Source organism: Diceros bicornis, chromosome 15 (genome assembly GCF_020826845.1).
Source record: "Diceros bicornis minor isolate mBicDic1 chromosome 15, mDicBic1.mat.cur, whole genome shotgun sequence".
Taxonomy (NCBI): Eukaryota; Metazoa; Chordata; class Mammalia; order Perissodactyla; family Rhinocerotidae; genus Diceros; species Diceros bicornis.
The window spans coordinates 12,812,176-12,838,971 of record NC_080754.1 but is presented as its reverse complement, the minus strand read 5'-3'; the positions used below and the strand labels follow the sequence as shown (position 1 = coordinate 12,838,971).

Here is a 26,796-nt window from a genome sequence, read left to right as displayed (position 1 = left end):
ATATGTGAGATATTGCTATACAATCATCTTACTTTACTTCTTTTTCTTCCTGGGCACATGGCTAGATTGTATTTCCCAATTTCCCCTGCAGTTAGGTGGGGTCATATGACTGGATAAAGTCCAATGGAATGAAGGTAGAACTGATATACCACACTTCTAGCCTTAGTTCCAACCAAAACAATTCCCATATACTCTTCCACATGCTGGCACTCTTTCTTCATCTACCAGAGGTTGCAGAGGATCTACTCAAGACTCCAAGAAAAGGAGATGGACATTATCTAGTTTTTGTGATAACAGTAATAGTAATAACGATAAGATAGTACACATTTTTATAGAGACTTTCAGGCAGTATGTTCGCATACATTAAATCATTTGATACTTCTGACAGCACAATGAGGAAAGTAGCATCATTATCTCCATTTTCCAGAGGAAACTATCTGCAAGTGAAAATCTCTGGTGGCCAGTTGTTAGACATGGAGTTTAAGTAATGGAGTGCAGTGGCTTGGATCACAGAGTCACACAGACATGAGTTCTCATCCCAACTCTGCTGATGACCAGTAGTATGATCTTCTGCAAGTTATTTAATTTTTCTGTTTCTCAGTTTTTTTGTACCTGTAAAGTGAGGACAATAATATCTACATAGGTAGTTGTGAGAATGGAATAATTTTTAAGCATATTGTACAGTATTTGCCAAAATTGCTTTATAAATAATAACCGGTATTGTTATTGTTGTTTTATAAACTGGAGATGCTTTTAAGAACAAAGCAGAAACTCAGTGATAAGATTTAGGCCAAAATGGCTAAGAGGCCACCAGACTATATCATTTCAAAATAACTCTGGCCCATAGAAAAGAATCAGCTCAAAACACAACATGGACTACAGATGGGAATCAGGGAAGTCATGGAGTATATATCCTTCCAGTCATCAATTTAATCCTTTCCTATTGTTGCCACTTGGAAAAGAAAAAAAAACTGTCTTAATTTGCTTTTCCCTAAAAGAAGACCCCGAAATGAGGACTAAACTTATTTGGGAGATGATCTCAGGAAGCAGAAGTGAAAGTGGGAAAGGAAGGGGGAAAAATCAATAAACTGTAGGTTATTGAGCTGGTTACCACTGTGGACAAGCAAATTCAACCTCACTGAGGACTCTCTGAAGAACCATGTGGGCTGCACCTCAGGATCATCTATCCAGAGGACAGAGTCTGGGGCATTCATCTCTCCCCTTATTGACTAGGAGTTGCCATTCAGAGGTGAATGCCCCCTCCCACACCATCTACCTCAGCACTCTCAGAATGCCCTGGTAGGTGAGTGACCTACCAGACTTCACAAAAAGTTCTGAGGCAGGGAAGTGGAGAAGGTAGGCAGGAACTCGGATTGTGATGCTGTCATTGTGCAAAGGAGCTGCCCACTAGAGCCACAGCTGATGTCAGAATTGTGCCAAGGGACAGGTTTCAGGGTATCGAAAGAAAGTGATGTGGAAAATCAGCTTATATTTAGGATCATCTGTCTAGGAGCACTCAACCTTCCACACTCTACCTATATTAGGTGAAAGATAATGAGACTCAGTGAGTTGGGTCCAAGAGGAAACAAATGATTCAACTGGATCCTATTTTCTGAATGCTTTTGCACAAGAAGGTGGTAGTGGTATCACATCAGAAAGGTTTCTTAATCAAATATTGGAAATCTTGACTTAAAAAGTGTTAAACAGATATCGTTAGACTGGAATTTTTCTTATCCTTTAATATGGGAACATTTACAGAGAATACTCAAGGGGATACAGAGTTTAGTATTTTTAAAATTTATTTAAATACTCATTAAGTTTTCATGATACACTATTGACATTTCCCAGAAAAGTGTTTTGGAGAATCTATTTGAGGAAGTATTCAATAGGACCATATTGTCTAGTAGAATATGAAGATAACCTTCCTCGTGATGTAAATGGAAGGAAGTTCTGAGAGATTCACAACCAAATTATTCAGCTCGCTAAAGGTATACTCTAGGAATATTGGCTTGAGATGCATGACCATCTCACGAGAGGACACATTTCTGCTCTCATGTCTAGGTCTGCCCTGGGTGAGAGAAGAGTGGAGAAGGAGTACACAGGTGCCACTGATTTACTCCTACCCTCTTTCTTCTCTCCCACTTAGGCTTTAACTCAACATCCCAGCTGATGGCCCTCAAATTTTGTCCTTGTCAGAATCTCTCGAAGTGTGTGGGAATCAGACTGCCCTTTAACCCAGAAATTCAATTCTCTTTACATCAGTTCTTAAATAAATGTAATAAGCTTTGAAATGATACAAAATGGGAAAGTAAGACAAAACTGTAAAAGACAGGACGGCTCTAACAGAGAGTCTAAAGAGGACTTTAAAACGTGATTGAACTTGGGAAATTGAAGATTAACACCATGAAGAGAAATTGAGAACGATGCGAAGTTTCAAATGTTAGGAGAAACTTAGAGATCAATAAAATTAAAGAGAAATGTGTGTGCAGCAAAGGGATAGTAGAAATAGTTTACAGCATGATAAGAAAATTCTTTGCCAAGGTTACTCTGACCACTGCACAACGAATAATAAAATGAGAAATATTTGTGTAAGTGAGTACTCTGTTTCAATGATCAAGCTAAAGCAAAAGTTGAGAGATATAACTGTGGAATGGTCATATAGCTTAAACCCATGTGTCTGTGGAATACATTTGCCAATACCATCATTCTGGTAGAATCACTTATAATTTATGCTACTCAAGTGAGTAACAAAAGTCTAAATTAACAAACTAGAGCCTAATAACAAGAAGGAAAAAAGTATAACAAAGTATATTATCTGAAACCTGGTCAAGGAACAGATGAAGAAGGAACATTGGAAGTCTAAAAATAAAGGAAACTTTTCAGTGGGGATCAAATTTTTTTATAATGGTCTGACTAAATGAAAGCCTGTGTATGAGGATTACTGGGGACAAATCTTGTCATTTATTCCAACCATCTGGAATACTATTCCTCCTAGGCTTGCAATGAGCTGGCATCTCCCAGTTTAGGCGCTGCATTCTCAGCAGAGATGAGCTTGGCTTCTCACTGCTTTCTTTGGGCTTTCTTTCTCTCCGTCACTTAACATATTATTCATTTTCTCATTAAACTGTTAACTAGTTGAAGGCAAGGTCTGTGACTTTTCACCTTTGCATACCTGGCAATCAACAGAGAGTTAAAGCTCTTAGTAGATATTTAACAAATAATTAGTAATAGAGTGAAAGAATGAATGAATGAACAGTTCAATGGTCACTAGAATTAGAAATGGACTTTGGGAAATGTGTGTGTTTAATTAAAATAGATTTCAATTAAACAAACCAGAGTCTAATCGTTAGTTTTGACCTAGGCAGCTGGAATAATTTTTTCTTTTCTTTATTTCGTTTGAAATACCACCAAACATTTAAAACCATTAAGTGTAATTTTAAAATAAATTATTTGTCATTTCCATACCTTCTCAAAATTCACACTTTATTTAACTATGTTAGAGCTTAAATTGAAAACAATCTTTCAGTATTTCAATATCTGATAATTTGTTTTTTAAAATCAGCTAGATTTCTTCTAATGGGTTTTGATATACTAATAAAAATCAATCTCTGATAAAGGATCTTTCCGGGGGAGTAACACCTAGTGGTTACACATGGGGCCTCTAGAGAGACTGGATTTAAATCTGGTCTACCACCTAATGATTGTTTGATTTTTGACTAATTATTTAGCTTCTTTATGCCTCCATTTCTTTCATCTGTAAAATGAAAATAGTCATTATCCCTGACACATATAGTTTATGTAAAACTTAAATGAGATAATCCATGGAAAACATGTAATTCTGTTTCTTACATATGTTAAATTCTCAATAAATATTAGCCCACTTGACTATCAGTATAATTAGGAAATGTCCACCACAATATTTGCAGATGTTATATTTATTACCTGGAAAACCCAAAAAATGAAATTATAAAATACGACAATTCTTGCTGAGCTGACCTCAGAGCTCTCAGAGGCCAGCCCTGTTCTCACGTTCGTCCGTCATCTACATTGTCTCTACTTCTCCTGCTCTGTCAGTTACAATGCTAAAATTTGAGGAAACACCTTCCCCTAAGCTGAGTTAAATTCTGTTGTTAGGCCACAAAACACGGTGGCTTTACACTTCGCAATTTTTGCTGTGTCTCTAGTGATATTACTTTTTTATTTAATTTATGCTTTAGTGTAATTTTGCCCCTCTTGATCGTCTGTCAATTCTGGGAGGAGGTAATACATAAAGGGAATTTTGGTCAGATCGTAAGTGAGTGATGGTGCAATGCCCTGCCCTCAAATATAGTCCTCCTCTCATTCTCACACTGGATTCCCCACACCTAACTTGTTTCCCTGAACTTTTTCTTCAATCTTGCCTGGGAAAAATGGGAGGCCCAGTTGGATGGTCTTCGCCCAGGGCACAGCTTACAGCTAGAGACCATCTCATTGGAGTCTGTTCAGTCAGGTACAAGGAGCCCTCTGGTAAATAACACTGGCGTCAACATTGCCCAAACAATCCTGGATACACACATATTCTGAGTACATATATAGCTTAGACCCTGACTCCGAATTTTCTCTATATAACCATCTTGTCTTCCATCCTGGTGCCATTAGAAACATAATATGATATGGAAAAAACATTCATCTGGTATTCCGAACTTAGATCCAAGAAAATCACCTCCATCACAAATTAGAAATCGGATGTCAGTTTTTCTATGGTGATTTTCATTTCCTTATCTCTAAAATGAGAATATTCATTTTCTTTTGATCAATTTTACAGAGTTCTCATGAGAATCAAATGAGATAACATAAAAAATAATAAGACTTGAAAACTTAAGATGCCAGCATAGTAGAGTGGGAGGAACATCAAACTTTAAGTCAGAAAGGCGACATTCTGCCCCTCTTCAGGGAGGCAGAACTGAAACTGAGCAAGTTCCCAAGCCACGTGAGCCTCATCTGTAAAAGAGGAGCTGAAATAGTTTCCTCTTGGAGTTTCATGATGCTTAAATGAGAAGTACTAGAAGTACCAGGCAAAGTTTCCGGAACATGGAGTGAATCCACCAGCATCTCACTGTTTCTTTGTCTCTTCTTCCAAAACAAATTAAACAGTTATACAAACATTAAACATATTTTTTATTATATAAATATACCAAGAGTACAACTGCATGGCCTTTAGCTCATACAATGTGTTTTATTCTGATGTATCATTTGCAACAACCATCCTTTGAGGTCATTCCTTTCCTTTTATGACTTACCTGGTCACATTCTCTGGGCAAAGCAGAAAATCTAATTTCTTTTTTAGTTTTTGTTTTTCTGTAAACACATTCTAAATAATTATTCCTATTATTTCTTTTCAGTTTCTACATTGCTTTCAATTTCAGTGTTTTTCTGTGACCCATAGAACAAAGTTTTTCTACACGATGCTTTGGAGACCGTACATATAGAGTCCCAAGAATCTCATGTTGTATCATTTATTAAAACTTCTCTCTTTCAGTTGCAAAGCAGGTTGTGTTTTTTTTTCACTGCCTCATGAGATCTTAATTTTTCCTATTTTATCTATAGATTCTTGATGCGATAATTAAAGGGAAGGCAAAATTTAGTATTTTATTGAACAACACACTTCTCAAACTTGAAATGTGAAGTTATTTTTGAGAAATGCATTGTTTGTTTCTTATAAAGATATTCAAGGTTGGGGTAGTATTTTATTCTTCTATGAAATAGGCAACTAGAAAAAAAATTTTTTTACGGTTTCAAAAATAATAGTATAGACACATGCTGTGTTCTGCTAAGAATCATGGTATCAATTTGATTTATTCTGTGGATTTTGAAAATATACTTGACAAAGTTTATCACAATATATGTGATTGTGTATTCAGTATATACAATATGCTTTTCAAAAACATCTTCTTTGTTTCATAGCTAAGCTTGTTGCTGTCATGCATGTCACACCAGGAATATTCTTTTGTCTCTCCATATGAACTCTTTTCTTATAACCTTCAGTAGCTATACACATCAAGGAGGTAAAATACCTTGAAAATAAGGTACTTAGTAGAAAGCTGTATGCATTCCTATTCTGCAATCTCTCTCAGTCTCTTTGAAAAGTTTTATTTAAATGTCTATATTAATGATGTTTGTGTGTGGGCGTCTTTTTCAATTTCAGGGCAGCTGAATGAACTTCTTTAAAGGTACTAAAATTCAAATGCAACTGAGTTAGGACACTGGTAAGTACAGTATGAATAGAATTTATGAAAAGCTTTTCACTCAGCTATGGCTTGAACACTATACTTTTGATACAAGGTGTTTTGTCATGAATCTATGCTCCTACTGATAGAAGGAAAGCCAAAGGTCTCTGTTCTCACGCTGAAATGAGCCAAATGCATTTTGTAATGTTATACATTCTGTAAACATTTGGTTCAAAATGCATGCAGTTGTTGTTTCTAGTTATCACTACTTAATATTGAAATGCTTTTATATTTATATGTTGAACCTTCTAGTCATGTTTACCGGTGGTGAGCAGGAACTTTAAAAATCCAAGACTAGGCCCTGAGTGGAATCTTGAATTGTACAGAATATTGAATCTGAAATTGTACACATGAACTTACAGATTGGAGAGCAGACACAAGCCATATTGTGAGCTTATGTCTGTGTGCCATACAGCACTTATGGACACATGTCTGTGCTTGTCATACTTTTACAGAAGTTTGCAGTAATCCATGCAAGAATGACCCATATTTCCCAAGTTCTTTTGGAGCTAATGGTCTATCGCATCTCATCTTTGAAGTTAATCTAAATTATGATATGTTTTGAATATACCAGTGCAAGAGCAAAATAGCGGATTTCAAAGACAGGGGAACCAATTTACATAAGGCAAATAAAGCTTAACTCCAAATGCATTAGCATTTACTGTACCTTTAAATAAAAGTTAGCTTTGGAAGCTTCACTGGATACCAGAGAGAGGCTCTAGGTCCACACAGCTATTAGGCCAAGTGAAAGGCCAGGCAGCCATGGTCTCTTTGAGTTTCTGTATTGCACACATGGTAAACTATTGCTACAGCATGTGATGCATTCCCAGGAGACAGGACTACTCCAAATAACAGGGTTTGCTGAATTTTAAAAAATGACCAAACTCCTCTGATCAGTTAATAAAAAGATTAACATTACTCAGAACCAAAAAATAACAACCTGTGAATTTTCTCCTCACTTGGCTCCTTAGGGTCATTTCAGTTGTTAATATTCCATTTTGAGGACATTCATAAAGCAAACATCATCCTTCCCAGGACCAATCTAACTGCAGTTGACATCAGCCAAGTGAATACCATGAAATTTCCCTCATTTTTACTTTTAATGACACTTTCCACATTTTTTTTACTTATAGGTATACAATAAACATCATAAAATAACTGGACTCTTAGGCCAAAACTGGTATAATCTAGGGAAAAAAATATATATGCATATATATATGGCACAGTCCCACAAAACCAAACATTGTAGTCATGGTTTTCTTTCTGTGGCAGATTCACTCAGTTATCAACACCAGGTAACAAAGCCTGCCAAGGTCAAAGCCCTCTATTGACTAAGTTTTGCATCCTTGCATGCCAGCATGTGTCTTACAAGATAAAATGTCGATGACAAAGTAGACCAACCTAGCAAGGGTTGACAGATCTCTCCCCGAAACATTTCCCACAAACACACACACACACACACACATATACATTATAGTAGGTCTGTAGTTTTCTTTATTTTTTCTGACTTCATGTCTGTAAAAAGCATTGATCTTAAAATGAAAATTTATATATTTGGGCATCAGAAGCTACAGAACATCAAAACAACATGTCGGACTTTTGAAGATAAAGTGAATTCAATCCAACTCAACTGGGTTGATGTTCTTACCTTATGCTGATCCTTCTATTTGTTGTTGAAAATATGAGCCAACTGGTTCTTCTAATCGTGAAATAATTTTTGATTTGGTAAATAGGCCAACAGTTGGTTTTGTAGTCAAGCATAGTTATAAAAATTGAAAACAATTTAAAAGCAACAAAATAATATTTGAGTTAATTTAGAAACTAGATATTATTTTCACATTAGCCCCATTCCATATATTAAAACCCAGATTTTGCTTCTTTTTTAACATGAAGATTATTTTTCCTAATCATGGGAAAGTATATGATTTGTTTTTTAAGGAAGAATAGAATGAAAATAAATGAAAGTCCCCTTCTACTCAAGCAAGCATTGACGTTCTGACAGTGAATTGAGCAAATTATTTAAGGCAGCAAGAATGGCCTTCAAATCAGTGCCCTAGATGGCTATGGGTTATATTTCAAGAGTTGATCAGGATTTCTCTTCACACTTTCCTTGTGAAGGACAAACATCACCTTGTCTCATTTATTTGTATGGTACTTATTCACTACAAGAGATCTAAAAAGAACAAAACCAAGTGCTGAGGAGTTTTAAACATGCTTTTCCATTTGCCATTAAAAAGTTTTTTTAGTCTATCCATCCAGGAAGCATTATTCTGCCTCATCGATGTTTCATGTTTTTAAACTTCCTTTAGTTTTCTCAAATGCTTTTCAACAAGCTCTGAAACATTTCACTATGAGATGATATTCCTCTTCTTTTCTTGGGACTATATCACCTGTCTATCATTTCGATTTTATTCTTGGTCCTCCTTGTTTTCCATGGTGAAAATCTGAGATATCAATAAGAACTTCATGTAGTATATAAAATAACATTTCTATTAACAACAGGATGTTTAACAAAGGAGCAGTCAGAGACAAAAAGCCTTCTTGATAAAGGTTAATTATCATAGTTTCATTCAAAATGCATATGGAAAAAAAGTTTGGAGGAGAAATACAAAGACTTAAGAGTTTAGCAATAGTCACTAGAAAATGATTCTGTTGAAGAATAAGGAAAACCCAAGTTTCACTACACCATGAGTTCCCAACTGAAACACCAATGAATAATTACCTTAAGGTCATTTTTCTCCTTCTACACTACAGTGATCTGCAATGTCATCAGATAATTCCCTTCACATATCCAATAGGGAAGCTGGTTTGCTTACATGCTCCCCTAACTTGCACAGGCTACCTTTCTGCAACCCTTATTCAAGGGAAAGATCTGTTGAGAAAAGACATACATATGCAAAGTCAGAGGAAATACCTACTTATTCTAACCATCATAGTTTATTCAGTCATAAATATAGACAAATAATAAAAAGTCAGAAGATATTTAAAGCATATCAACAGTGTGAATCCATATAAAATAAAGGATCGCAGTAGAAAAATTTAATCTCTTTGAATAATATCTTAAATTATTATCACAGGTCACAAAGAAAAAGAACGATCAGAAAACAAGGCAATCATTGTGATTTTTTACAAATGTGGAGTGAGTGGCAGAAAAGAGAACATGACTGAAAATCAAGTTAGTGATTTTAAAGACCAATTGTAAGATAATAAAGTAAAAACAAACACACAGAAATTGAGGGGGAAATTATGAAGGATCCAGAAAGTCTGACAGCTATCTAAAAACATTTTCAGAGCTTGCTCCATGGAATAGTGGTTAAGATCAATGAACTTTGCTTTGTTGGGCCCAGGTTTGGTTCCTGGGTGTGGACCTACATCACTCATCAGCAGCCATGCTGTGGTGGTGACCCACATACAAAATAGAGGAAGACTGGCACAGATGTTAGCTCAGGACAAATCTTCCTCAGCAAAAAACAAGAAAACAAAAAAAAATTTTCAACAGAGAAAGCAGAAACAGTGGAGGCAAGGACCGATTAGGATACAATAGAATATTCCCCCAATTTGAAGAAGTTTCATATTGAAAAGACCTAAAGGATTTGTGAGAAAAATGGCCAACTCCTAGACACAACATTGTGAATTCTACGGATAAGGAAAAAATTCTGAAAATTTCTATAGAGAAATAAGAGTTACCTATGTAAGAGGGGGTGTTCACTAAATACTCAAAAGATATATTGACAAAGATTTTCTCATAGGTAACAAGGGGTGAAAGAATGTCTTCTTTCTTCTTTTCTGTTGAAAAATATTTGGAATGTTACATTCTCTACCCTACCAAACTACTAAGAAAATGTGAGAACAACACAGAATCGGTTTTAGATTCTAGTTTTATAATGCCAGAAGTCAGAAAATTTATCATCCATGCACCATATATGACTCAGAAGGCTTGCAGGAAACTTTACAGAAAATAAAATAACAGAGTTCATTTTACATTAACATTTGGAAGAGTCGGAACTTTTAATTCCTTAGGATCATATTTTCTTTTCTACGGGTCCATTCGCATTCTTGATTTTATAGCGCAAAATATTTAGAAAATCATACTGTAAATTCTGCCTTTTAGCATTTGATTATTTGGAATCAATCTAGACAAAGCACAGAAGATTCAATGTTTAAAGAACAGAATGAAATGCTATAAAATTTGACAATATAAATTGGTAATATAACTAACACAAATTGAGAGGTAGAATGGCAGATTGAAAGAAAAGTTGAGTGTGCACGATTTCTTATTTTTTATGGTGGAGATTCATTAGGTACTGTATTAATTTGACAAGTCAGTAAATCATATATTAAATGAATACATTATTTTAAACTCAAGGGGCAATTTCAAAAAACAAACAGTTAATAGTGGTTTCCTTTAAATAGTGAGATTGGCTGAGAATGGATATTGGAGAGGGAAGAAGCCAACTAGATTTTATATTTTATTTAGTTCACCATATAATGTGAACTTTTTAACCAAGCAAATGAAGCGATTCTGTAATTAAAAGTTTAATAAGAAATACATTAAAGTAAATATTGTCTCTGAAAATTGCAAGTAGTTAAAAAATAAAGTAAAATTTTGCTTGGACATTTACAAAAGCCATAAGCTCAGAAATACCTTAAGATCTTTCATGTGTTGAATGACAGCTATTGAATAAACAAAACCATTTAAATCCCAAGGGACAAAACACTAGTAACGTTACAGAATGTCTAGATGTTGTCATTCTTTCTTTTCTTCATTGTTATTGTGATCTGTACTAAGTTCAGAGGACAGGTACTTGGTAAAACCAAAAACTATGATCTTTGACCAAATATAGAGCATAAATAGCCCAGACATGGCCAAAGCTTACTATCTCCATTAGCTTACTCTGAGGTGACATCAGTAGTCTCTCCTTTTAGCCACAGTGATTGAGCAGAGTGCAAGATACATTGCACCTCCTCACTAATCTACTGAATGTCATGCAGAGGGAAGAAACCAAGCCTCATCAAAGAGTAAATTTCACAGTAGTCCCAATTGTTAAAAAACCTTCATCCTAGCTGGCATTGAGTATGTGAATGTTCCTGTCCTCATAGGAGGTGATATCTTTTAGGGAAAAAAGGTATTTGAAGTCAGAAAGCCTTGGGTTTGAATTCCAACTTTACCTTGTGAGTTGGGATATCTTGGTTAAGGACATTGGTGAAGATAACAAAGCTCTTGATTCAGTTTCTTCATCTGTAAATGCAGATGACAAAAGCAACTGATCGAGGTTGTGTTATGAGTGCTAAAACATGCTTTTATGTAGGATCGTCCATAATTCTTTTTGTGGTTTAGAATGAGCAAATGAAGAGAATAATTAATGTGAACATTTTCACTGTCATTACTAAGCCTATATACAATTAAGACATCATCAAACAGCAGCAATCCCTTTCTTGAGAAAACATTAAAAAATGCTAAATTCAGATTTTAAACTGTAGTGGCATTATGTGAACTAGAGATTTATGAACAATTATTCATCATAGATCAGGTGTCAGAGAATCACCTACAAAGGTCAGAAAAAGGACCTAACATTGTTTGTCATCCGAACTCTCCTAAAACAGTGAAGAATTCCTCGTTGGGTGATCAGAGATCCCGGTTTTTGTTTTACTGTTACTCTCTTTTAATAGCTTGGTACTAGGGATTGTATCAGATTGTCTTTTCCACCAAAGTGATGTAAAATACCAATGATGCTGTCAACTTTCATAGTTGATTTTTCAGATGATCTGAGGTCATTTTCTCAAGCACACAATTAAAGGAAGTAGTTTCCTAGAGAAAAAGTCGGACTTGAGAAATGCCCTAAATGCATAAAAAGATGTGCTATCCAAAACTAAACTGAGTTTTTCGTATTTCCTACATTCTTTTACTATTATAACTCAATTCCTTTTTTGACCACATGCATCGACTAGTGCACAAATCTGTTCCACTCGTGATTTGCCTCCAGGAAAAAGACCACACTCTAGGGGAAAATACGATTCAGTATTTCCCCCATAAAAGATACTGGGCTATTTACCAACTTTAACTTATTTTTACATCAACAGTGAATGGAATAGTGTACATTTGACATCTAACTTTATAAACTGGCTTTCCCATTTATTACTTGAGGGACTTGGGGTAGATGTGATGAAGGACGTGCACAATTAAACACATACTTTCTTTTATGCCATGTTGTATTATAATCTGTGTGCTTATAGAAAGTCACTTATACTTCAGCCTCATTTGCAACTACATTCTTGCTCCCCACCACCCCTTTGTTGTAATTCAGTATCCATTTAAGTCCCATCCTGTTCAATTCATTGAGGGTCTGATGAAGAACGTGTCCTCATTCATTTTTCTGAAGGTCTAAGTTAGAAAGATTGAGACATTGTTTTTCCAAGAGCAATAGCATCAGAATGATTTCTGTACTTCTCCATCCTCAGATTATCCCATAGAGACCATTATTTTATTCGGTTTCTCTTCCTGGAACTTCCTTTAGCATAGACTGTCTCCCCAAATCAAAGTTTTTAATTATTTACAATGATAAGTGTTTCTAAGTAGGACTAATGTACCAGCACTCAAAGTCAATTCCCTGGCTCCCCAAGGAAACTCTCCTCACACATTGTACTTAGCTTGTACAGACTATGAAAGTATCTATACTTAACTATACTTGACTCGTCAACTTTTTGCTGTTACTTTTTTTTTCCTTGTTTATATTGGGTAATGAGGATATGAAGTTTTCTTAATGTTGTTGCTGAAATGCACTCTTCTCTATTACTTGATTGACCTGTTGGAAGGGATTTTGAGGAGCACTCAATTGAGGTAGCCACTCTTCTGGAAAAAATAGACCTATACAATGAGCTCATTACCTTTCAAGTTTGTGTGCCTTTTTGCATTCTGCATACTCTTTCCAAAATGGACAAAAACATTGTCTATTCAGCGTGACACTTGGAAGAGCTGTCTAAATTGCATTTCACACTTTCTTCATAGAATTTTTTTTAGAAATGCTAAAATTTAAAGAAGTTACCAAATATCAAAAATAAAAAACTCATCTCACTTTCTATTCTCAATGTTCTACTTTCTTCAGCTTTCAATCAAGACCTGAAAGTTCCATTGCATCCCTCCATTCGAGCTAGAACAAGAGCCTAAAACAGTTTTAGTCGCTCTTATTCTAGTCCTTTATTCAGACGGCTCCCTGCCCTATGTTGCACCCGTGTCTTCTCTACCAACCAATCCTAGATCTGATTGTACCAAATAAGTCTTTCTTTATTGACATTGTATTATCCCCATCACTCTTGTACTTCCCAAGCCCCTCCTCTTCATCTTCTATATGATTTTTGCTCCATTGCTCTATTGTCCAATGCTTGAGGAGGTGTTTTGACCTTATGTTAAGCTGTGTTTCAATGGGACAAAACTGCGTTTGTTTGTTTTTATTCACAGATTTCAAAATGTGAAATAGCTGTCATGTCATCAAAAAAATACTGAACTTGGTTCAGAACACCTGGGTTTAATTCTTAATTCTGTCACTTGCTAATGATAACTATTTAGTACATTATTTAATCTGTTTAAACTTCTGTTTTCTTACCTCTAATTTAAATTAGATGAGAGCAATATCTACTTCACATGACTGTAATCAAATGAGAATATGTGAAAAATCCTTGTACTGTTCCCAGAATAAAGTAAATATCCAGTGAATACTTACTCATTCTGAATCAGCACCATGCCTCTTTTGGTGTTGAGTATCTCTGTCTCTTTCAGTCCAGATTGCAATAATTCCATTTTAAAAAATGTGAGCATATTTTGCAACAAGTCATAATCCATTCCATAAGGGAATCAACATGCCTACAAATTTCTTTGATCTACACCCTTTCTCCCTTGGGCTAAGAGTCAGTGTGTTCTCGGACAATACAATTAAGGTTTCTAAGAAGCCCTTTTTTCTACAAGAGTCTCAGAAGCATGTCCTTAAAAATGCTGAAAGAATGAATGTTTACTGTACACAGATAATCTATATAGAATTTTGATATGGAGTGTGAGGAGAAAAGATCAATCAAGGATAACTTCAACAACTTTGGCCTGAGCAACTAGAAGAATGAAGTTACCATTTACCAAAATGGGGGTGACAGTAAGAGAAACAGAATTGAAGGGCAGGAATAAAGACACAAAATGCTCAGTTTTCCATGTGGCCTGTTGAGATGCCTATTAAACGTGCACGTGGAGATGTTGATCAAGCAGTTGAATACAGGGATCAAGCAATTGGATGTTGATTAAGCAGCTGGATTTAGAAGAGAGATCAAAACTGAAGATTCACACTTAGTATAGTGATGATGTTGTAGCCAGCCACCAAGATGATCTGCAATGACTCATACTTTCCCTTATGTATCCATTCCCACAATGAATCAGAGCTAACCTATTAGTGTGACTAATAGAATATGGTAGAAATGAGAGTGTGTGATTTCTCTGGATGTGTCTTAAAAATGCATTACAGCTTCTGTCTTGGTGTCTTGAATTGGTTGCTCTAGGAGAAGCCGTCCCCCATGCCATGAAGACATTCATTCAGCCCTGTGGAGAGGCTCATGTAGAGAGAAACCAAGGCTTCTGTAAAATAGCCAGCACCAACTTGCTAGCCATTTGAATAAGCCACCTTGATATTAGATCCTTCAGCTCCAGTCAAGCTTTCAGGTGACTGAAGCCCCAAGCCTATATCTGATAGTAAACTCATGAAAGATCCTAAGTGAGAACTATGCAACTAAGGCACTCTTGACTACTGATCTTCCAAAAAACATAAAAGATCAATTATTTTTGTAGTTTCAAGCAACTGGTTTTGGGATGATTTGTTTTGCAGAAGCAAAGTAAAAATATAAATTTTGGTAATAGGAGTAAGGTGCCACAGTAATAAAACCCAAAGCATGTTAATTTGGGATTGAGTAACACACAAAAGCTGGAAGAACCTCAAGGGGAGAATTAGTGAAATTCTAAGGGATCTAGAAAAGAATGTCAGCAAAAATCCAATAGCTCTAAAAAGACTGTGAGCAAGGGCTTAAAGAAAGTGATGAAATGTTATTGGAAGCTGGAGAAAGAGAGATTGCTGTTATATAGTGAGAGAAAATTTAGCAACATTGTCATGGGAATAACATGGGCAATATAAAATATACTTAATAAACAGAATTATTTAGCTAAAGATATCTCTAGGCAGAGTATTGAAGGTGTCACCTGGCTTCTTCTCGTTGCCTATACTAAAATGAAGATGAAAAAGTTAAGCAAAGGGAATAATGATTAAATATATGAATTATCCAGGGCTTTCTGTGTTTAAAATAAAACTGTATCTAAGTCCTGCCTCTCCCAGTGGCAAACAATGCTAACAAGAAAATAGCTTCCAGGAAAAGATAAAATCCAAGGCATTGTCAGGAAAACATTGCCTACAGATGAAGGATGCAACTATAAAATCCTTTGTCAAGACCTCAGAAATATTCAAAATGTTATCTCAAAACAGAAAAAAGGGCCCTTTAAGGATTTTAGAGGCAGGTCTCACAGACCCTCTCCATTAAGCAATGTGACTTCTAAGACTCTTAGGTATGTTTTCCTATAGCAGCCTTACAGGAAGCCCAAGGTAAAGAACGGTTTATTGTGACAAGATTTGTTGATCAATGCGGCTTTTTTCTAATTGGGTGAACCTCCAATATGATCCATAGAAGACCTAAAAAGTTTTTTAAGTGAATTACATTTGTGGAAACACTGCTATCTTGGACTAAAAGGCACAGAAACAGTACAAAAGAAAAAGATGGCTTTGGATTCTGAAATTACTATGGGCTGGAAGCAGGCTGAAAAACCACTCACACACCAGCCATTTACTATGAAAAAGAAAGAATGATTCAGAATATGCAATCATGATCTCAAATGGCGGAGTTAAGTGTCAAAATGAATAATCTCCAGGTAGTAGGCATATGCCTTAACCCGAGACTGTACCCAGCTAGATTTCAGAATCGCTTTAGAGCAGTTACTCCTCTGGGCCTCCTCTTTCCCTCCTTTATGAAGTGGGGCAGTTATTCTACGTCTGTCCCACCAATGTCTATTGGGTGTATTGGGGATAACTTGTCTCTTTAGTTCACAGGTCCCCGGATCAATAGGAATTTTACTTGCAGAAGTGTACTCTATGAACTAAACTTTAGCCACCTCAGTCACATCTGGACTTGACGTAGACAAGGAAATGTTTGCCGTATAGCTTGCACCTGACGCATAAAGAGATGAGATTTTGGAGGGCAAGGAGGAAAAAGTTGGTGTATTTTGTGGATGGGAGAGAGACCACTGGGGGCCACAGGGTAGATTACGGTATCTAGCTTCAAAGATGGCCCCTAAAGATCCAAACCTCCCAGTAGTTATATCTTTATGTAGTCCATTATCACATCAAAGCAGAGATGGCCCTGTATGACCAACAACGGAAGTGAAAGTGTATGACTTCCTATCTAGAGAGATCCATGGAGAGTAACTGGCCAATAGCAGGGCCAACTTACCAGCTACGTGAATAAACCACCTTGAAAGTGAATCCTCTAGCCCCAGGAAAGCCTTCAGACGACTGCAGCTCCAGCTGACATCTGACTGTATCCTCATAAGACACCCCAAACCAGAACCACTCAACTGAGAAACCATGAGAGATAATAGATGACTATTGTTATTTTTAACCACTCAATGTTGGGGTGATTTCTTACACAAGAACAGATACATAAAACAGATTATTTAAAGGCATGAGACTATGTGAAATCACCAAATATAGAAAAATATAGAGAAAAGAGAAGAGGTCAAAGACTGATCCCAGAGACTCTTCAACATTTAGAGATCCAATGAATGAAGGCAAAGCAGCAAAGGAAACCTCAGGCAGTGGCTAGAGAGATAGAGATAAAACCAGGTGGATGTAATATCCTGGAAGCCAAGAAAAAAGTGTTTCAAAGAAGAAGAATGATCAACGGTATCAAATGCTGTTGATGGGTCAAGAAGGCTGAGAATTAAGCATTAGATTTAGCAATGTGAAGGTCACTGGTTACCTTGATAAGAGCGGTTTGGAGTAAATCTGATTTGTTAGCTTTAAAAAGCTTGGGAGAAGAGAAATCAGAATCAGTGAGTATAGACCACTCTTTCAAGGAGTTCTGCTACAAAGGAAAAGAGAGCAATGAGGCAGTAATATGAATATATTCAGACCTCCCTCAGAAAGATACTGACTAAGAAATAAATGTGTATTATTTCATCCACTCAAAGAAATACGCAAGCTCAAAACATACTGGAAAAAGAAAATACTACCAAATTTGTACGTACTCCATATTTGAAAAGCTGAATCACAACTGACAAGAAAAGTAAACCTCTCAAAAGCAGCCGAATGCCTCATGATTTCCCAAATGAGGTACCTGACAGTGCCACCTGCCACCGATTCTTCTCATCACATAGCTTCCACAGTAAATAAAAACAGAGACTCTCGATAATCACATGATGAATGTGCTATCATATTGTGTCAGACAACTGTTTTATGTCTTCCCCTTATCATTACAAGATTAAATAGTTAGTGTAAAGATGATCCTTGAATTTCAGGAAAAAAATATTTGCCTGCTTCTACGCCTCCTGAAATCATTATATAGACAATAGACAATTGCTGAGCATTTTGAATGCTTAGGAACAAAGACAAATTAGTTTGTGTGATGACTAAATTATGAGATGAAAAAAGTGGAGACTTGGGAAGTTAGAATATAGATATCTGAGTAGCATATTTTGCATCATATGGGAACAAAGATTAATGAATCTATGCCGTGAAGTGGTGTCATTTAGTAATGGACATGGATATGGATTCAAATTCTGACTTGCCAGGGCAAATTATTTAAGGCCCTAGTCTCAGTATACATACCTATAAAACAAGAACAATAATAGCTGCCTTCCAGGGACATGGTGAGCACTGAGAGAAAGGAATGCAAAGTACCAGGCACGATTCCTACCACAGGAGGGGTGTGATTAGTCAGTTAGGGCTGCTATAACAAAACCAAAGACTGGGGGCTTATACAATAGAAATGTATTTTCTCACAGTTCTGGAGGCTGGAAGTTCAAGATCAGGGTACCAGCGTGGTCTCTTCTGGTGAGAGCTCTCTTCCTGGTTTATAGGAGGTTGCTTGCTCTCTATATGCTCACATGGTTTTCTTCAGTACATGCACTTGGAGAAAGTGAGAGCAAGAGAGAGAGAAGGTGGGGTGGGGAGGTCAGCTCTCTGGTGTCTCTTCTTATGAGGACGCTAATCCCATCATAAGCACCCCACCCTCATGTCCTCATTTAATCATAATTGGTGTCTCTTCTTATGAGGACGCTAATCCCATCATAAGCACCCCACCCTCATGTCCTCATTTAACCATAATTATCTCCCAAAGTCTCCATCTCAAAATACCATCAACGTATAAATTTTGGGGGGAAATAAACATTCAGTCCATAACAACAGGGTGATCAAAAAGAGAAAAAAATATGGAACTGTAACAATTGTTGTTGCAGAGACTTTATTATAATTAAATCTGTTACTAATGGTAATCTGGATCCTAGAATTTTACTTATGGTTTCTTTTGCTAACCACAGTGTTATGAGAACTTTTCTTTCCTTTATAAGAATTTTGTTTTTGTATTTACTATAAAAATACTTTACACTCAAGGTGGGCAAGTTTGGACTGCAAGCTTTTTGAGGGCAACAGCCATGCCACATTCACTTTTAAGACGTGGTACCTAGTGCAATACCTGGCGCATAATACATGTTTCATAGATGTTTGATGAATGAGTAACTGGAGTTACACTCTCTGCATCCACTCTCTTTCATTTTTATGCCTGCAGTAGAAAAATAGAATCTGAAAGGGAAGATAATAATATAACTTGCCCCAAAGAAAGGTATATGACAAAAAAAAAAAATGGTATGATATGTAAAGACTATTTCAGAAACTCTATTTAGGATATTTGTTGATGAAAGCTACAATCTTAAATTTCTTATGCTATCTCTTTGCACTCTGACAAGAAAAACGGTTCTTCTCCACAGTAACCTGGCCACTGTAAAAATATAACTCTTATTGGCAGGGAAATTAGCAGACAGACGAGGCTCTGGTCTTTAATGGAAATGTAATCAGCAGTCTATCTTTACGAGGGTGCACTGCCATCACCGAATATCCACTTAGGGGGCAAGGCCAAGGCTGCAGGCAGCAGTCCAAAAGCATTAACATCCCCCAGGTAACAATAAGAGGATGAAAAACGCTCGTGGGGAAAGGATCTATTTCAGATTTCCTATTATTTTAAAAGTAAAACAGAAAGTTGGTCATTTTATATCAATTTAGTCTGCTGAGGTTCTCTAATTTGCCAATAAAAGACTTTACCACCATCCATCCAATGAGAACTCTCAGTGCATTTGTTAGTTGAAAGGCATATTCCCCTTGCATTAATGAAAAATGAGCTAACCAGCCCCCAGTAAAGGCCTTCAGAATAGTTCTAGATCCTTCCCAAGACACAAAACACCCTTCATAATCCAGCCCTTTATTTCCCTGTAAAGTTACCTCTCCTCGTATTATTTTTCTCACAATATGTCTTCCAGGATTGTAATCTACTTGCACTTTCTAATTATGCATATGATTATATGTTTCTATATCTTTGTGTACTCATCTGCTTCATCCTGGAATGCCTTAACTCCCTGGTTCATAAGGAAAATCCTTAATATCCTCCCAGACCAAAGTTAGGATCACTTCCACTATGGCTAGGGTTATCCAAGAGGATATCCAAGAGGAAACCTCTCTTATCATTTTCATCCTTGGAGTGTTCCTGCTTTGAGTTGGGATGTATTTCTCCAGGTACATACTGAATTTTAATTACTTATGTAAAAAGCCTATCTCCTCCACTAGATTCTGGGCTTCCTGAGAACAGGGTCTACACCTGTATTATTTGGTATCCCAAAAGCCTAGGACAGTGTTAGATATATATATAATTTGAATTTATATGTGCAGGTGAGTTTGGCTACTAGAGGTCTATTTAAAGCATCAAAAAAAGTTTTCAAAAGATAGGAAAACCATTATTTCTAGTCCAGCTTTAAATCACAAAAGAGCAGCCACCCTTATAATAATAGTTCTTACTATGGGTTAGATTATATAAACCATGAAATAAAAACCCACCTTTTTCTGAGATATTCTGATATAGATTGATTCTGATCATTAAATCTTTCAAAGATTTACTCAACATCTACTCTGAGTCAGGTAAAGTGTTGAGTACTAGGAATTCAGTGTCAAATAAACCCTTAATATCCAAGATCTTGCCACCTAATGGAAGAAATAGATATGTATATAGATACATGCAATACAGTTTGCTAAGTGATTTAATAGAAATATGAACAAATGGCTTTGAAAGTAAAGGAGGAAGGAATTAACTCTTTCTACAGGGAGTTCAATAAAGCTTCACAGAGGACATATGACATTTGAAGAGAGTCTTGGTGGTTGAGTCGTAATTTACCTGAAGGGAAAGTGGGTAGGCAGAGAACATTGCAAGTGGAAAAGTAAAGTTGTTTTTATGAAAGACACAGTTAGTTTCCCAATCAACAGCTATTTCCCAACTTCTTACTTATCAAAGAAACCCCGAGTTTTGTGCAGTCTTCTCCAGTCTGTCCTTCCAAGGACTGTGGTAGGGTCTCTCCCCAACCACACCGGATGAATTATGACTGGTGTAAGCCAATGCTCCTCTTATCAAGAGATTGGCAACGGCGTGAGATAGAATTCTAGGCAGTGAGACAGGAGGAGATGCCTGAAGACTTCCAGGAAAGTTCTCTCACTCTGAAAAAGCTACATAAGACAGACAAACTCCTTTTTACTACCTGAAGACCCTGTTGTTTGAAAATGTGATTTGTGGAGCTGGTTCAGCCAACTAATGAAGAGAACAGAAATAACACGCTGAAGGTGGTAGAGAGGAAAAAGGAAAAAGGAAAGAACCAGATTTTTGATGATGTCATTATGCCACTGAAGCAACTAACATTGGAATCACTCTCTATCTCTGGGCTTTTTTTATATGAAATGATAAATAGTCTTTTATCTAAGCTACTTAAATCAAGTATTCTGAAAACATCTTAATTGGTGCAGTGTAAAAACGCATGATGTATTTGAGAAACAGTCAAAATGCCATTTGTAATTAGGGACATATTTTGAAGGGAGGAAGCATGGAAAAGTGAATGGTGAGAGAAGCATAAGCCTGGAAATATAGGTTAAAGTTAAACCCTTGAAGGGCCTTCTCTGTTATGCTAAGAAATTCTCTCACTGTCTATGGAATCAGCGGCCCTAAAGTGAAGCAGAAAAGGAAGTCTCTGAGATTCAGATCTGAGGCTGACTTAAGAGAACTGACAGAATGTGGGGAAGGGACTGAAGACAAGAAAAGGGGTATCTTTTAAGAAAAGTATAGAGGGAAATTTTGAATCAGGTAGAAGTAGAGATAAATGATTTAAAAAAAAAAAAGGTCTTAAATGAAAAGGGAATCCATTCAACACATTTTTTCTATTTTTCTCTTGCAAAGGCAGTAGAAATATTAGTCAGAAGTGTTTGAAGAGAGTCAAAATTGACAAGTGACAAGAAATTATGAGAGCTAAATCAAAGGAGTAACGAGTATGTTATTATAGTGGTCATTATATTTAATTACTCTTATAAAGTGGGGTTTAATTATAGCTCTCTCAAGACAGATGTAACTGCATTCTGTGAAAACTCAGGCATCTAAATGAACAGTGGGTCACACTTACTTGAGTGCTAATACCTGCTGTATCATGGCTCTCAGAAAGAGAACGACCCTCCATTTAATTACCTAATTGTGTTTATCAGAGGAAATTAATAGACATATCTCCCATGACCCTGTGTATCCAATCAATGTGAAAGAGAGGTTGACTAACATTAACTCATTTTCACTTTTAAAGCTACACTTTCTCATTTTAAGCCTTTGCCAACTTCTAACTACGTAGTGCTTTACATTTTACAAAGTTTTATAAAATGTACTCATTCCATCAACATTCGTTTATTTAGCAAATATTTACTGGGTGCCTACTATATGTGAGGGACTATGCTCAACTCTGGAGATAGAAAGGTGCACAAACAGACATGCTCCCTGTTTCACCTACAGCAATGGGCCCACTGCTAGGGTTCTATCTCAGACTCATTTGAGGGAGGTTTTAAAATTTACTGATGCCCAGGTCCATAATATAATCTTTTACCAGCAAGCATGAGTTAAACTAACTCATTCTCCTATTGGTTCCCTGTTACAAGTAGCATATACAAGTAGCATTCTTGATTAACCAGAAGATACCAAGATTTTTGCAGATGGTCTTCTCTCTGTTCTTGTCTGGTTTCATAAAGGAAAGAGAAAAATAAAGTACTCAGCATGATGCAACTGCTCTCTCTCAACCTCAGGGACTTTCTGCCATTCAATAAACACTTTTCTGGAACCAACTTGCTCCTTATTCTTTACCTGCCACTGCCAAAATCCATATATTGAGAAACTATTCCCTTTATTATTATTATTATTACAGTTCATTCTAGTTTAAAAAGCTTGACTACAGTTATAGGCTGCTATTTTCTAAAAGACCATAATCTGTTTGGCAGTTAATAGCAATATTTTTAAAATATTTTATGGCCAAAACAGTTTTGAAACAATGGATAGATGACAAATTTTTAAGACACAGGTGTATAGATAATTCTCCAAAGGAAAAATTCTATTCTGGATCATGATCTTCAGAAATTCTACTTACAATGGTACCATCCTTCTTTATATTTATCTGGTAATTGTGTCTTTTCATTGCAATGTTCCCAGTATGTTTTTTAAGATTGGTCTCTGTTCACTTCTACAGTTGAATACTCCTGTGGTCAAGCTCATTCATACTAGTTCTCTTGTCCTGCTAGGTAAATAGGAGGATGATTTTACTTCCCTACCTCCCTGAAATTAGGCAAGGCCATGTGACTAATTCTGGCTACTAGTCTGTGGCATGCATCTATTCTGGACTAAAGCATTTTAACTGCTGGTGGAAGACTCTCCAGTTTTTTTTTTTCTCTTTCTGTGCTAACTTAGAAACTTGGGAATCATGTTGTCCAGGTAGTGGAGCTATAAAACAGATGGCAGAGCCCTCAACAATCTGGGTCCCTGAGTGACTATGTGGAACAGAAGCCCCCGCCAATCTGCATGGAATATAGTATAAATAACAAATAGAGATTTGTGAATTGTTCACTACAACATAAGCTTAACCTAACCTGACGAATTTACCCTGTTGTCTTGGGATCAGAGGCAGTGTTAGTGGAAAACCAGGTTGCTCACAGCTTTATTCTTTTCTCAGTAAACAGTAGGTTTTATCCACCTCTATGAAAGAGACCTGAAAAGCCCAAGAGGTGAAACTCTAAAGCTGAATCTACAGACACAACAGCTCATTGCTTCTTTTTATCTTCCTCCCAAAATATTATAAATGGATGCCATCGATGGGTGCCAGGAAGGTTATAATTATCCTCAAAGGCACTTGTGACAGCAAGTTCTTTGTCCACTTATGTTTTCCACTCCTGAATTTCTCTTAATTTTTTTAAAGTCTCTAGTTACTTTTCTTGTTTAGAACTAATCCATTACTCCTTGGAATTGTCTCTCTGGAATAATGGCCTAGACTCGAAGAAGATGCAATGTGGGAAGAATAACTCAGAATCATAGATTAGCCAGCCACAATTGTAGACATTGTGGTTATTCATAGTATTTGTATGTACTTCCAAAGAGAGTAAATTGGATTTACTTTTGCTGAGCCATTCCATTTACAGTTGTCATTCAACATACTGAAAATGTTTTCCCTTTGTGTTCAAAGGTCATGCAGAATGTCAGTCTGTCTCCTGAAAAAGTGATGGAACAGCCATTGCAGATGGAACAGAAATCACATGTCAATTCATTCTAAGCATGATTATGAGTTCCACTGCATTTAAAATATTTTAACTTTAAAATGAAGGCTTCATTTTTCCTCAGAAAGAAAGAAAACTGCTTTTCCATTTCTAAGACCATACTATGCCAAACTAATGCTCTTATTTATAATTAACCTTTGGCTATGTTGAAACAAATGTATCATTTCTGATTCTAGTTGACAAATGGTTTTTATTAAGAGAACACAGTGATATTTTAGGCAAAATTTAATAGTGAATTCAAATTGACACAGACATTGCCTACTAAAAGATTGTTTTACCAAGAGCAATACATCCAAATGTAACCAGGTAAAAGTATCTTCTTTGCTGGGGGAAGGAGTGTATTAACCAGTCTTTATTAGCTTATGCTGTAATAACAGACAATCCCCAAATCTCAATGACTTTCAACAAAAAGGTTTTTACCTTGCTTATGTTTATTTACATTACTGGTCAGCTTTGGCTTTGCTCCATTTTGGGTCTCACACTATGAGAGGGTCTCTATCGAAGACATGCTATTCTCTTGGAAGAGGGAAAAAAGCAGTGGTGGAACCAGGTGAGGCTTCTACATCTTCTGCTCTGCAGTGACACACATCACTTTACTCACATTTCATTGACCAAAGCAAGACACAGTCAAGTCTCATGTCAACAGAGTGGGAAAAATATATTCTTCTCACAGGGAGAGGCAGGAACTAATTGGAAACAATACTAAAATCTATCCAAAAGCTATTTTTCATCTAATCATTTCTCAATTGTTGACATTTGAGCTAGACTGGCATGCCTGACCTAGCTTCACATCAAGCTAGACTAGTAGACTGACTCCAAACTTATCTCTGTTAACCTTACATTCCCTGAGGATATGTCAAGCTAATGTCCATCCACATGCATACCTCTTCTTAATGGTGAAGTTCTGCTAAAACTTTCTCTGGGCTCTAGCACCCAAGAGGGCTAGGCACATAGAGGTAGAAACCTTAAGAAATGGAATTATGCTTTTCTCTTTTACAGCTGTTTACTGAACCCAGCAGGAACAATGCTCCATGTTTTATTTTTCCAAATCAAGTCAATCTTCTGGATCCAGCTCCCCAACTCTGAACCACTATGAGGTCTAAGGATTGAAACCAAACTGTTGGACTCCTGATCACCCCATGACTATCAGATGTTTGTGATTTTAACTTCATGTTTTTATTTAGGTCTTTGGACATCCTCACATTAAAGGGAATTAAGGTTAATATTGTTTCAATACATTTATAACATTGTTTGTTTCTGCACTGGGTTTGAGGTCTAACTCCACCACTCACAAACGATGTAGACTTGAGCAAGTTGTGTACTTCCTAAGAACTTTGAACATTAAAATTCAAACAGACTTTAGAGTCCTCTAGAACTCTCTAATCTTAAGGATGAGGAAACTAAGATTTTGCAGTAAACAAACTCATTTGATAAGAACTGGATGCAGACCACCTAGTGACCTCAATACTTCTACTCTTCCCCTATCATAGTTAACCACTTACCCTCCAACCACAACGGAAACATCATTGGGTCTAGAGTAGCCTAATAGAACATGAACCAGAAAACCCAAATATCAGCCTTTGGTGTGGCTGACCACTCTAACTACTCTTCACTCTTCCTGAATCTGTAACTGCATTAGGCTCTGTACTCTATTGCTTTAGAAACACAGCATTAATGTGACAATTTTTGCCTTAGCTGAAGTCTTTCTTGGTTATGCTGTAGTAGTAGCAAGAATAGTAATGGCAAAGGTGATAGTGGTGGTAGTTGTAGTAATAGTGGGAGCGGTAAAAAAATCATTTTATCTTACAATAGACCTATAGGGTACAATGGAGTAGAGATGAGGAAACTGAAGCACAGAGAGGGTACGTTTCTTGCCCTAAGTACCACAGCTAGAAAGTGGCAGAGCTGAGACTTGAGTCCAGGCAGTGTGATTCCAGAGCCTATCCCTTAACCACTATGCTTCATTGCTCCCTTCCTTCTATTAAGTCGGCTGATCTAAGTTCTTGTCTCGCTGCCCATTTTGTGACTAGAATTTTGTAAAGCTTCCCTTAAGGAAAATTTGCATTACTAGAACAAATATATGAAACCAACCATTTATTTCTCCTTATCTTTATTTTATGACTTATAGAAATAAAATCCAATTAAAGGGCAAAAATCTACAAAATTTTGGTTTGAAATGGTTAATATTTTTAACAATATGCTGTTTCCTTTAATATAAATTACAATGTGACACAGTTTTGTATGCACTCACAAATCCAATTTTATTTTAATGCTCAATAATCTATTTTTAAAGTAGCATTTATGATCACACATTTATTAAGATATATACAAGTATATTCTACTTCAAAGTACCTAGACTTATTACTGTGATGGATGTTAAATATATTTTGTTTCCTTTATATATATATACAACCTCTCTTTCTTTTCCCTTACTCCTAGAATACATTTGTAACCATGATTACCATCTTTTACTCTTTGCTAGATTATATTCAAGTTTCTGAGAAAACAAAGATTTTTAGTGGAATCTTTCCTCAGGCAACGTTGAAGACATGCTGAGTAAATTATGTGAAATTCCTATG

The 26,796-nt window shown here is 36.3% G+C and overlaps 1 long non-coding RNA gene across 1 annotated transcript; it reads right to left on the bottom strand.

Moving 5' to 3' along the window:
* Positions 1–8,114: 8,114 nt before the first annotated feature.
* Positions 8,115–11,538, bottom strand: LOC131414520 (uncharacterized). The gene is made up of 3 exons (XR_009222190.1): positions 11,436–11,538; positions 8,989–9,138; positions 8,115–8,710 (listed from the first exon to the last, which is right to left on the bottom strand). It is a non-coding gene; the product is annotated as an uncharacterized LOC131414520 (long non-coding RNA).
* Between the last annotated feature and the right edge of the window lie 15,258 nt (positions 11,539–26,796).